The sequence below is a fragment of the Bombina bombina genome, chromosome 3, assembly GCF_027579735.1.
Source record: "Bombina bombina isolate aBomBom1 chromosome 3, aBomBom1.pri, whole genome shotgun sequence".
NCBI classification, from domain to species: Eukaryota; Metazoa; Chordata; class Amphibia; order Anura; family Bombinatoridae; genus Bombina; species Bombina bombina.
In genome coordinates, this window is record NC_069501.1 from 448,676,672 (window position 1) to 448,689,010 (window position 12,339).

General features: G+C 40.1%; 1 protein-coding gene across 1 annotated transcript in view; it reads left to right on the forward strand.

The window, feature by feature from the left end:
• The window catches only part of LOC128653414 (membrane cofactor protein), a 433,404-nt gene that overhangs the window by 163,724 nt on the left and 257,341 nt on the right, over nt 1-12,339 (forward strand). The gene's annotated exons all lie outside the window — the stretch shown is intronic.

Genomic DNA, 12,339 nt, shown 5'->3' on the forward strand with positions numbered 1-12,339 from the left:
ATAGTTCAAATAAAATTTTATTTGAACTATGTAAGTATATTTAGCAGATAGAAGTATATTTGTTTTTGCAGCTCAAATATAAGCCAATATTATTGCAAAATGTTATACAAATATGCCATGAAAGAGTGGACTTAAGTGGTTGGATGTGCACCAATACTTTTTGTTGTTTTTTATATTTATATACTGTGTATATATATATATATATATATATATATATATATATATATATATATATATATATATATATTTATATATAAAAATTAAAAACACACAAAAAGAACATTAAATTTCATAAAAAAAAAAAAAAAACTCATGTCATAAAGGCCTGTAGATCCAAGTCAATATTAAGCCCTTTGGGTGTCATCATACAGTCTAATAAGTGGATCCATTTTGTTTCACATTGTCTAAGTTTCATGAGTCTTTGCTGTTCATTACCTACAGAAACTGGTATAAATTCTAAAACTCTGACTGAGAGATTAGTGGAATTCTGTCCATGGGTAGTTTTGAAATGCTTAGAGACGCTATGATTCTCATACCCTCTTTTTATATTATCTATGTGTTCATATAGGCGGCGCTTTATCTTTCTTTTTGTCCTACCTATATAGATTTCTTTTACAAGATATGACGAGTCCACGGATTTCATCCTTACTTATGGGAATATCGCCTCCTGGTCAGCAGGAGGAGGCAAAGAGCACCATAGCAGAGCTGTATATATAGCTCCTCCCTTCCCTCCCACCCCAGTCATTCTCTTTGCCTGTGTTAGTGATAGGAAGAGGTAAAGTGAGGTGTTAGTTTAGTTTCTTCAATCAAGAGTTTTTTTTATTTTAAATGGTACCAGTGAGTACTATTTTTCTCAGGGTACACAGCAACCGGAGAAATCTTCATTCAGTGACTCCCTTATTTTTTGCTGCCCTGATGATGATGGTCTTAGCAAACATTATCTAAGACCCTGCTTGTTCCCACAGATCGGCTGAAGGTGGTGAAAAGAGCATCTTCATTGTGTGGGACCACATCATGCTGCTCTCAGCATTGAGGTATGTGCAGTCATTTGCTTCTGGGGAAACTGAGATATATCAGAACAGACTGACATTTATTCCCTATGCCGGGGAGGGGTATGCAGTATGCACAGAGATCAGGAGATGTGCCTGGGATTCCCCTCTCTTTTGGGTGCTATCAACTGTGTTTATTTTTTTCAGTAAACTGATGTGTGCTTCACCCAGTGGGTATACTATGTTGAGGGCTGATGCTGGGAGATTGCGGATTGTTCCCCAAGGGTTCTAACGTTATCTGCGGTGAAACTTATGACAGGACAGGGGAGTGTATGTTTATTTGCGGGGCACTTTGGCGGTTCTCTTTATTATGGTTTATGTGTTAAACCGTCATTTCTCCAACATAGGTGTGTCCGGTCCACGGCGTCATCCTTACTTGTGGGATATTCTCTTCCCCAACAGGAAATGGCAAAGAGCCCAGCAAAGCTGGTCACATGATCCCTCCTAGGCTCCGCCTTCCCCAGTCATTCTCTTTGCCGTTGTACAGGCAACATCTCCACGGAGATGGCTTAGAGTTTTTTGGTGTTTAACTGTAGTTTTTATTATTCAATCAAGAGTTTGTTATTTTAAAATAGTGCTGGTATGTACTATTTACTCTGAAACAGAAAAGAGATGAAGATTTCTGTTTGTAAGAGGAAAATGATTTTAGCAACCGTTACTAAAATCGATGGCTGTTTCCACACAGGACTGTTGAGATGAATTAACTTCAGTTGGGGGAAACAGTGAGCAGACTTTTGCTGCTTGAGGTATGACACATTTCTAACAAGACTTGGTAATGCTGGAAGCTGTCATTTTCCCTATGGGATCCGGTAAGCCATTTTTATTACATAAAGAAAAAAAGGGCTTCACAAGGGCTTTTAAGACTGTAGACATTTTCTGGGCTAAAACGATTGATATATAAGCATATTTTATACTTCATAGCTTTGAGGAATTATTTTATTCTTGGGAATTATGTAAAATAACCGGCAGGCACTGTATTGGACACCTTATTCTCTAGGGGCTTTCCCTAATCATAGGCAGAGCCTCATTTTCGCGCCTCAATTGCGCACTTGTTTTTGGGAAGCATGACATGCAGATGCATGTGTGAGGAGCTCTGATACATAGAAAAGACTTTCTGAAGGCGTCATTTGGTATCGTATTCCCCTTTGGGCTTGGTTGGGTCTCAGCAAAGCAGATACCAGGGACTGTAAAGGGGTTAAATATAAAAACGGCTCCGGTTCCGTTATTTTAAGGGTTAAAGCTTTCAAATTTGGTGTGCAATACTTTTAAGGCTTTAAGACACTGTGGTGAAATTTTGGTGAATTTTGAACAATTCCTTCATACTTTTTCACATTTGCAGTAATAAAGTGTGTTCAGTTTAAAATTTAAAGTGACAGTAACGGTTTTATTTTAAAACGTTTTTTGTACTTTGTTATCAAGTTTATGCCTGTTTAACATGTCTGAACTACCAGATAGACTGTGTTCTGTATGTGGGGAAGCCAAGGTTCCTTCTCATTTAAATAGATGTGATTTATGTGACACAAAATTTAGAGAAAATGATGCCCAAGATGATTCCTCAAGTGAGGGGAGTAAGCATGGTACTGCATCATCCCCTCCTTCGTCTACACCACACAGGAGGCCCCTAGTACATCTAGTGCGCCAATACTCCTTACTATGCAACAATTAACGGCTGTAATGGATAATTCTATCAAAAACATTTTAGCCAAAATGCCCACTTATCAGCGAAAGCGCGACTGCTCTGTTTTAGAAAATACTGAAGAGCATGAGGACGCTGATGATATTGGTTCTGAAGTGCCCCTACACCAGTCTGAGGGGGCCAGGGAGGTTTTGTCTGAGGGAGAAATTTCAGATTCAGGGAAAATTTCTCAACAAGCTGAACCTGATGTGATTACATTTAAATTTAAATTGGAACATCTCCGCGCCCTGCTTAAGGAGGTGTTATCTACTCTGGATGATTGTGAGAATTTGGTCATTCCAGAGAAATTATGTAAAATGGACAAGTTCCTAGAGGTCCCGGGGCCCCCCAAAGCTTTTCCTATACCCAAGCGGGTGGCGGACATTGTAAATAAAGAATGGGAAAGGCCCGGCATACCTTTCGTCCCTCCCCCTATATTTAAGAAATTGTTTCCTATGGTCGACCCCAGAAAGGACTTATGGCAGACAGTCCCCAAGGTCGAGGGGGCGGTTTCTACTCTAAACAAACGCACCACTATACCCATAGAAGATAGTTGTGCTTTCAAAGATCCTATGGATAAAAAATTAGAGGGTTTGCTTAAAAAGATGTTTGTTCAGCAAGGTTACCTTCTACAACCAATTTCATGCATTGTTCCTGTCACTACAGCAGCGTGTTTCTGGTTCGATGAACTAGAAAAGGCGCTCAATAAAGATTCTTCTTATGAGGAGATTTTGGACAGAATTCATGCTCTCAAATTGGCTAACTCTTTCACCCTAGACGCCACTTTGCAATTGGCTAGATTAGCGGCGAAAAATTCTGGGTTTGCTATTGTGGCGCGCAGAGCGCTTTGGCTAAAATCTTGGTCAGCGGATGCGTCTTCCAAGAACAAATTGCTTAACATTCCTTTCAAGGGGAAAACGCTGTTTGGCCCTGACTTGAAAGAGATTATTTCTGATATCACTGGGGGCAAGGGCCACGCCCTTCCTCAGGATAGGTCTTTCAAGGCCAAAAATAAACCTAATTTTCGTCCCTTTCGCAGAAACGGACCAGCCCCAAGTGCTACGTCCTCTAAGCAAGAGGGTAATACTTCTCAAGCCAAGCCAGCCTGGAGGCCAATGCAAGGCTGGAACAAAGGTAAGCAGGCCAAGAAACCTGCCACTGCTACCAAGACAGCATGAGATGTTGGCCCCCGATCCGGGACCGGATCTGGTGGGGGGCAGACTCTCTCTCTTCGCTCAGGCTTGGGCAAGAGATGTTCTGGATCCTTGGGCGCTAGAAATAGTCTCCCAAGGTTATCTTCTGGAATTCAAGGGGCTTCCCCCAAGGGGGAGGTTCCACAGGTCTCAATTGTCTTCAGACCACATAAAAAAACAGGCATTCTTACATTGTGTAGAAGACCTGTTAAAAATGGGAGTGATTCATCCTGTTCCATTAGGAGAACAAGGGATGGGGTTCTACTCCAATCTGTTCGTAGTTCCCAAAAAAGAGGGAACATTCAGACCAATCTTAGATCTCAAGATCCTAAACAAGTTTCTCAAGGTTCCATCGTTCAAAATGGAAACCATTCGAACAATTCTTCCTTCCATCCAGGAAGGTCAATTCATGACCACGGTGGATTTAAAGGATGCATATCTACATATTCCTATCCACAAGGAACATCATCGGTTCCTAAGGTTCGCATTTCTGGACAAGCATTACCAGTTTGTGGCACTTCCGTTCGGATTAGCCACTGCTCCAAGAATTTTCACAAAGGTACTAGGGTCCCTTCTAGCGGTGCTAAGACCAAGGGGCATTGCAGTAGTACCTTACTTGGACGACATACTGATTCAAGCGTCGTCCCTTCCACAAGCAAAGGCTCACACGGACATTGTCCTGGCCTTTCTCAGATCTCACGGGTGGAAAGTGAACGTTGAAAAAAGTTCTCTATCTCCGTCAACAAGGGTTCCCTTCTTGGGAACAATAATAGACTCCTTAGAAATGAGGATTTTTCTGACAGAGGCCAGAAAATCAAAACTTCTAAACTCTTGTCAAATACTTCATTCTGTTCCTCTTCCTTCCATAGCGCAGTGCATGGAAGTAATAGGTTTGATGGTAGCGGCAATGGACATAGTTCCTTTTGCGCGAATTCATCTAAGACCATTACAACTGTGCATGCTCAGTCAGTGGAATGGGGACTATACAGACTTGTCTCCGACGATACAAGTAGATCAGAGGACCAGAGATTCACTCCGTTGGTGGCTGTCCCTGGACAACCTGTCACAGGGGATGAGCTTCCGCAGACCAGAGTGGGTCATTGTCACGACCGACGCCAGTCTGGTGGGCTGGGGCGCGGTCTGGGGACCCCTGAAAGCTCAGGGTCTTTGGTCTCGGGAAGAATCTCTTCTCCCGATAAATATTCTGGAACTGAGAGCGATATTCAATGCTCTCAAGGCTTGGCCTCAGCTAGCAAAGGCCAAATTCATACGGTTTCAATCAGACAACATGACGACTGTTGCGTACATCAACCATCAGGGGGGAACAAGGAGTTCCCTGGCGATGGAAGAAGTGACCAAAATCATTCAATGGGCGGAGACTCACTCCTGCCACTTGTCTGCAATCCACATCCCAGGAGTGGAAAATTGGGAAGCGGATTTTCTGAGTCGTCAGACATTTCATCCGGGGGAGTGGGAACTCCATCCGGAAATCTTTGCCCAAATTACTCAATTGTGGGGCATTCCAGACATGGATCTGATGGCCTCTCGTCAGAACTTCAAGGTTCCTTGCTACGGGTCCAGATCCAGGGATCCCAAGGCGACTCTAGTAGATGCACTAGTAGCACCTTGGACCTTCAAACTAGCTTATGTATTCCCGCCGTTTCCTCTCATCCCCAGGCTGGTAGCCAGGATCAATCAGGAGAGGGCATCGGTGATCTTGATAGCTCCTGCGTGGCCACGCAGGACTTGGTATGCAGACCTGGTGAATATGTCATCGGCTCCACCATGGAAGCTACCTTTGAGACGAGACCTTCTTGTTCAAGGTCCGTTCGAACATCCGAATCTGGTCTCACTCCAGCTGACTGCTTGGAGATTGAACGCTTGATCTTATCAAAGCGAGGGTTCTCAGATTCTGTCATTGATACTCTTGTTCAGGCCAGAAAGCCTGTAACTAGAAAAATCTACCACAAAATATGGAAAAAATATATCTGTTGGTGTGAATCTAAAGGATTCCCTTGGGACAAGATAAAAATTCCTCAGATTCTATCCTTTCTTCAAGAAGGTTTGGAGAAAGGATTATCTGCAAGTTCTTTGAAGGGACAGATTTCTGCCTTGTCTGTGTTACTTCACAAAAAGCTGGCAGCTGTGCCAGATGTTCAAGCCTTTGTTCAGGCTCTGGTTAGAATCAAGCCTGTTTACAAACCTTTGACTCCTCCTTGGAGTCTCAATTTAGTTCTTTCAGTTCTTCAGGGGGTTCCGTTTGAACCCTTACATTCCGTTGATATTAAGTTATTATCTTGGAAAGTTTTGTTTTTGGTTGCAATTTCTTCTGCTAGAAGAGTTTCAGAATTATCTGCTCTGCAGTGTTCTCCTCCTTATCTGGTGTTCCATGCAGATAAGGTGGTTTTGCGTACTAAACCTGGTTTTCTTCCGAAAGTTGTTTCTAACAAAAACATTAACCAGGAGATAGTCGTGCCTTCTTTGTGTCCGAATCCAGTTTCAAAGAAGGAACGTTTGTTGCACAATTTGGATGTAGTTCGTGCTCTAAAATTCTATTTAGGTGCTACAAAGGATTTTAGACAAACATCTTCCTTGTTTGTTGTTTATTCTGGTAAAAGGAGAGGTCAAAAAGCAACTTCTACCTCTCTCTCTTTTTTGATTAAAAGCATCATCAGATTGGCTTTACGAGACTGCCGGACGGCAGCCTCCTGAAAGAATCACAGCTCATTCCACTAGGGCTGTGGCTTCCACTTGGGCCTTCAAGAACGAGGCTTCTGTTGATCAGATATGTAAGGCAGCGACTTGGTCTTCACTGCACACTTTTACTAAATTTTACAAATTTGATACTTTTTGCTTCTTCTGAGGCTATTTTTGGGAGAAAGGTTTTGCAAGCCGTGGTGCCTTCCATCTAGGTGACCTGATTTGCTCCCTCCCTTCATCCGTGTCCTAAAGCTTTGGTATTGGTTCCCACAAGTAAGGATGACGCCGTGGACCGGACACACCTATGTTGGAGAAAACAGAATTTATGTTTACCTGATAAATTAATTTCTCCAACGGTGTGTCCGGTCCACGGCCCGCCCTGGTTTTTTTAATCAGGTCTGATAATTTATTTTCTTTAACTACAGTCACCACGGTATCATATGATTTCTCCTATGCAAATATTCCTCCTTTACGTCGGTCGAATGACTGGGGAAGGCGGAGCCTAGGAGGGATCATGTGACCAGCTTTGCTGGGCTCTTTGCCATTTCCTGTTGGGGAAGAGAATATCCCACAAGTAAGGATGACGCTGTGGACCGGACACACCGTTGGAGAAAGTAATTTATCAGGTAAACATAAATTCTGTTTTTTTCTTCCCATGCGGTTTCCTTGCTGGGGAATTGATTTACGCCCACAATGGGCGGGGCCTAGCTTTGTGCGCTTAGCTGCGAAGTTCTCCTCCGGATCCAGACGTACAATCCTTTTGTCAGGCCCTTGTCAGGATTAGACCTGTGTTCAAGCCAGTTACTCCTCCTTGGAGTCTTAATTTAGTTCTTAATGTTCTTCAAGGGGCTCCATTTGAGCCTATGCATTCCTTAGATATTAAGTTATTATCTTGAAAGTTTTATTTCTAGTTGCTACTGTATTTGATCTGCTCGCAGTGTGTCAGAACTCTCAGCATTACAGTGTGAGTCTCCTTACCTTATTTTTCATTTGGATAAGGTAGTTTTGTGTACTAAGTTGGGTTTTCTACCCAAGGCAGTTTCTGACCGGAACATTAATCAGGAGATTGTTGTTCCTTCCTTTTGTCCTAATCCTTCTACTAAGAAGGAACGTCTTCTGCACAATCTGGATGTAGTCCATGCATTAAAATTTTATTTACAGGCGACTAAGGATTTTCATCAGTTTTCTGCCTTATTTGTGTTTTTTCTGGAAAACGTAAGGGACAGAAAGCTACGGCTACTTCTCATTCCACGAGGGCGGTTTCTTCTTCATGGGCATTCAAAAATGAATCTTCGGTGGAGCAGATTTGCAAAGCTGCAACTTGGTCCTCTCTTCACACTTTTCAAAATTCTATAAATTTGATACTTTTACCTCTGCTGAGGCCGCTTTTGGGAGAAAGGTTCTTCAAGCGGTGGTGCCTTCCGTTTAGGATCCCTGTCTTGTCCCTCCCTTATCATCTGTGTACTCTAGCTTGGGTATTGAATCCCATTAGTAATTAGATGATCCGTGGACTCATCGTGTCATTAGAAAGAAAACAAAATTTATGCTTACCTGATCAATGTATTTCTTGACACGATGAGTCCACGGCCCGCCCTGTTTTTTGACAGGGTATGAGTATGTTATAAACTTCAGAAGCCTCTGCACCTTGTTACTTCCTTTCCTTCGGTCGAATGACTGGGGTGGAAGGGAAGGGAGGTGATATTTAATAACTTTGCTGTGGTGCTCTTTGCCGCCTCCTGCTGGGCAGGAGTGATATATCCCATTAGTAATTAGATGATCCGTGGACTCATCGTGTCAAGAAAGAAATTAAATAAATTTATCAGGTAAGCATAAATTTTGTTTTATACTTAACAATGTTAAGTATAGGAGCAGGGGGCATGCTGCTTAGAAGTCTGTATCTCAGGCATCTAAGCAGCTACAGACCGCCAATACCCACCGGTAGAAAGGTAATCGCCTAACTTTTTCAACAGTTTAAGTTTTGGGGTCTGAAAATAAAAAAATAAATAAAAAAAAATAAATTAAAAAAAAAAAAGCTTAAAATCTAAGCACCCAGGTGGGAAAGTGCTTAGCACTCAAAGGGTTAGAAATTAACTAACTTACTTAAAGGGACAGTATACACTAATTTTCATATAACTGCATGTAATAGACACTACTATAAAGAATAATATGCACCGATACTGATATAAAAATCCAGTATAAAAAATTACTTAGGAGCTTCCTGTTTAGCTCTGTTGAAAAGGTAGCTAGAACACCCACTTTAAGTGGGAAATAACAGACCCCCCCCCCTTTCCTTTGGAGTCTGAAAATCAGAGCAATGTTATTTAAAAATAAGCAAAACTATACTTTTTTTTTAAAACAAAACAATAAAAAAAAACAATTAAAAAAAAACTGTATGGGCTATATAAATGGATCATCTACAAAACATTTATGCAAAGAAAAATTGAGTGTATAATGTCCCTTTTAACGGCAAAGGGTATATATATATATATATATATATATATATATATATCCATCTTTAGACATGTATATGTATATATCTCTATGTTAAAGTCCTTTTCTGGCTTTTTTTTCCCCTAACACTGAAGATCTTCTTTTTTTTTTTTTTAAATAATTTTTAATAGATGGTGTTATTATGAGTGTAACTGTACTTTGAAATGTATTTTTTGATGTGTTTTTTTTTGCAACTTTTTATCCATAGCTCTGAAGTCGCAGTAATGATTCTTGCGGAAATCGTGATTGTGCTCACACAATCTCAACTTTTGATATGAGCTGCAAGCCTGATGAGAGAAAACCCTCACTATATACTTCTTATCGTTTTGGCAAAAACAATTGCACTCCACTCGTAATCTAGACCTAAATGTATTTGTTTATTTTCTTTAATATATATCAACCGTTAAATTTTAATTGCTAGTTATACAGTATGGATTTATGCGAAAAATTATTTATTAAGTACTTCACTTGCAGCCAATGAAGGTGGTGGAGTGCCATTTTGGAAACTTGTGTCATATGTTCTCAACTCCTCTACTAAAAGTAACAGTGATTCTAAAAAAAATCAAGAACACTATGTAAAAACACCAAGGGAAATGAGGGACCATCTAAGGATTATATGGAAACCAAGATACCCTTCTATATCAACATTTTAAAGAAATACACAACAGACTACCAGACTTTAAACTTTGGGGTATATGTAAATTTGAACCAAACTGGAGAGGGGGTAATTTAAAAGCAGAATTACTTAAAAAGAGACGGAACAAATATATAAACTGCAGACCCTACATCCCAAGTTTATTATTAGAATAAGAAATGTTTAAGTACAATGAAGAGTAAGATGCAATTTAGCAGGTGTCCTAAAAAAAAAAGGAGCTATTTTACCTTATCTCTTATATGTTAAATTCTATATGTAAATATCTTGGATTTTGAAGGAGTGAAAAGAATACCACCTTAAATTTGTATTACATTGCAGTTAAGAAGTGGGTTATGCTATAAAATATCAAGTAACAAATATTAAATATATAATCATGGGTATTACAAATATGGTATGAAACATTGAAGTATAAAAAAAAAGTTTGTGGTAATTGATGCATTATAAAGATTATGATGTTCAAATACAGCTATAGAACTTGTAATACCACCTTAAAGAAAAGAGAAGGTGGATCTAATTCTTAAAATAACCTATAACAGGGGTAAGGGAACAACCAATTGGAGAACTACCCCAGGGTTTTAAAAGATTCTTGATAAAGCCTGTATTGGGTGAAACGCGTGGAGTTGTTTTATTTCAACACGTAAAGAACTTAGCGTATTATAACAGATTACAGTGTTGCCTTTTTATTGATATCGGCAACATTTGTTTATACTCGAACGAGTCACAGACCTCATGGATGAGTCACGTGGGGACTGTTAACCAATCAGACGATAAGGGTCACAGAAAAACAAAACACTACTTGGATAGTAATGCCAGTGACACTCTGGTCTGTCAGATTTGGAACACCCTGCCACTAACCCATTGGAAGTAAAGTACCTTGCCTTACCTTAAAACATCGGATTATAGATTCAATTGGGAGACGTCTCAAAAGATTGTATTTTATAAACTTTCAAAGCATTTATTTTTAGTAGATTCTACTTGAAAACGGCTTTGGCAATGATGCCTTTTATGCATCAAATAATATTTTAAGAATTTTGTGTATGTTTTATTAATTAAAATGTTTTGGTTAAATTTTAAAGAACCTTTTTACACATTAATTTAAGATTCAACACACTAGTAAAGATATAAGGGATTAGATATTTAGAGATTAGCATAAGGTGTTTTTTGGAGCGCACTACTTTTCTTTCACTAATGGTTAGTGTTTGGCTGAAGCCATTTATTATCAATCAACTGTCTTTACTCTTTTAAAATCATAATGACTACAGAAATGACCCTGATTAAAAGTTTACATACCCCAGTTCTTAATACCGTGCATTGCCCTCTTTAACATCAATGACAGCTTGAAGTCTTTTGTGGTATTTGTGGATAAGGCTCTTTATCTTCTCAGATGGTAAAGCTGGTCATTCTTCCTGGCAAAAAGCCTCCAGTTCCTGTAAATTCTTGGGCTGTCTTGCCTGAACTGCACGTTTGAGATCTCCCCAGAGTGGCTCAATGATATTGAGGTCAGGAGACTGAGATGGCCACTCCAGAACCTTCACTTTATTCTGCTGTAGCCAATGACAAGTCGACTTGGCCTTGTGTTTAAGATCATTGTCATGTTGGAATGTCTAAGTACGTCCCATGCGCAGCTTCCGGGCTAATTTTTGGATAACATACTGCATTCATCTTGCCATCAATTCTGACCAAATTTCCTGTGCCTTTGTAGCTCACACATCCCCAAAACATCAGCGATCCACCTCCGTGTTTCACAGTAGGAATGGTGTTCCTTGTTGACTCCTCTCCAAATGTAGCGTTTATGGTTGTGGCCAAAAAGCTCAATTTTGGTCTCATCACTCCAAATGACTTTGTGCCAGAAGGTTTAAAGCTTGTTTCGGTGCTGTTTGGCATATTGTAAGCGGGATACTTTGTGGCATTTGCATAGTAATGGCTTTCTTCTGGTGACTCGACCATGCAGCCCATCTTTCTTCAAATGCCTCCTTATTGTGCATCTTGAGACAGCCACACCACATGTTTTCAGAGAGTCCTGTATTTCAACTGAAGTTATTTGTGGGTTTTACTTTGCATCCCGAACAATTTTCCTGGCAGAAGTGGCTGAAATTTTAGTTGGTCTACCTGACTGTGGTTTGGTTTCAACAGAACCCCTCTTTTTCCACTTCTTGATTAGAGTTTGAACACTGCTGATTTGCATTCTCAATTCCTTGGATATCTTTTTATATCCCTTCCCTGTTTTATACAGTTCAACTACCTTTTCCCACATATCCTTTGACAATTCTTTTGCTTTCCCCATGACTCAGAATCCAGAAACATCAGTGCAGCACTGGATGAAAGATGCAAGGGTCTGTCAGGAGTCCAGAAACTCATTGACCTTTTATACACACACACTAATTACAAGCAAACAGATGAGGATGGTTACCTTTAATAGCCATTTAAACCCCTTTGTGTTAACTTGTGTGCATGTTATCAGGCCAAAAATCACCAGGGTATGTAATCTTTTGATCAGGGTCATTTGGGTTGTTTCTGTTGTCATTGTGATTTAAAAAGAGTAAACACAGTTGATTGATAATAAATGGCTTCAACCAA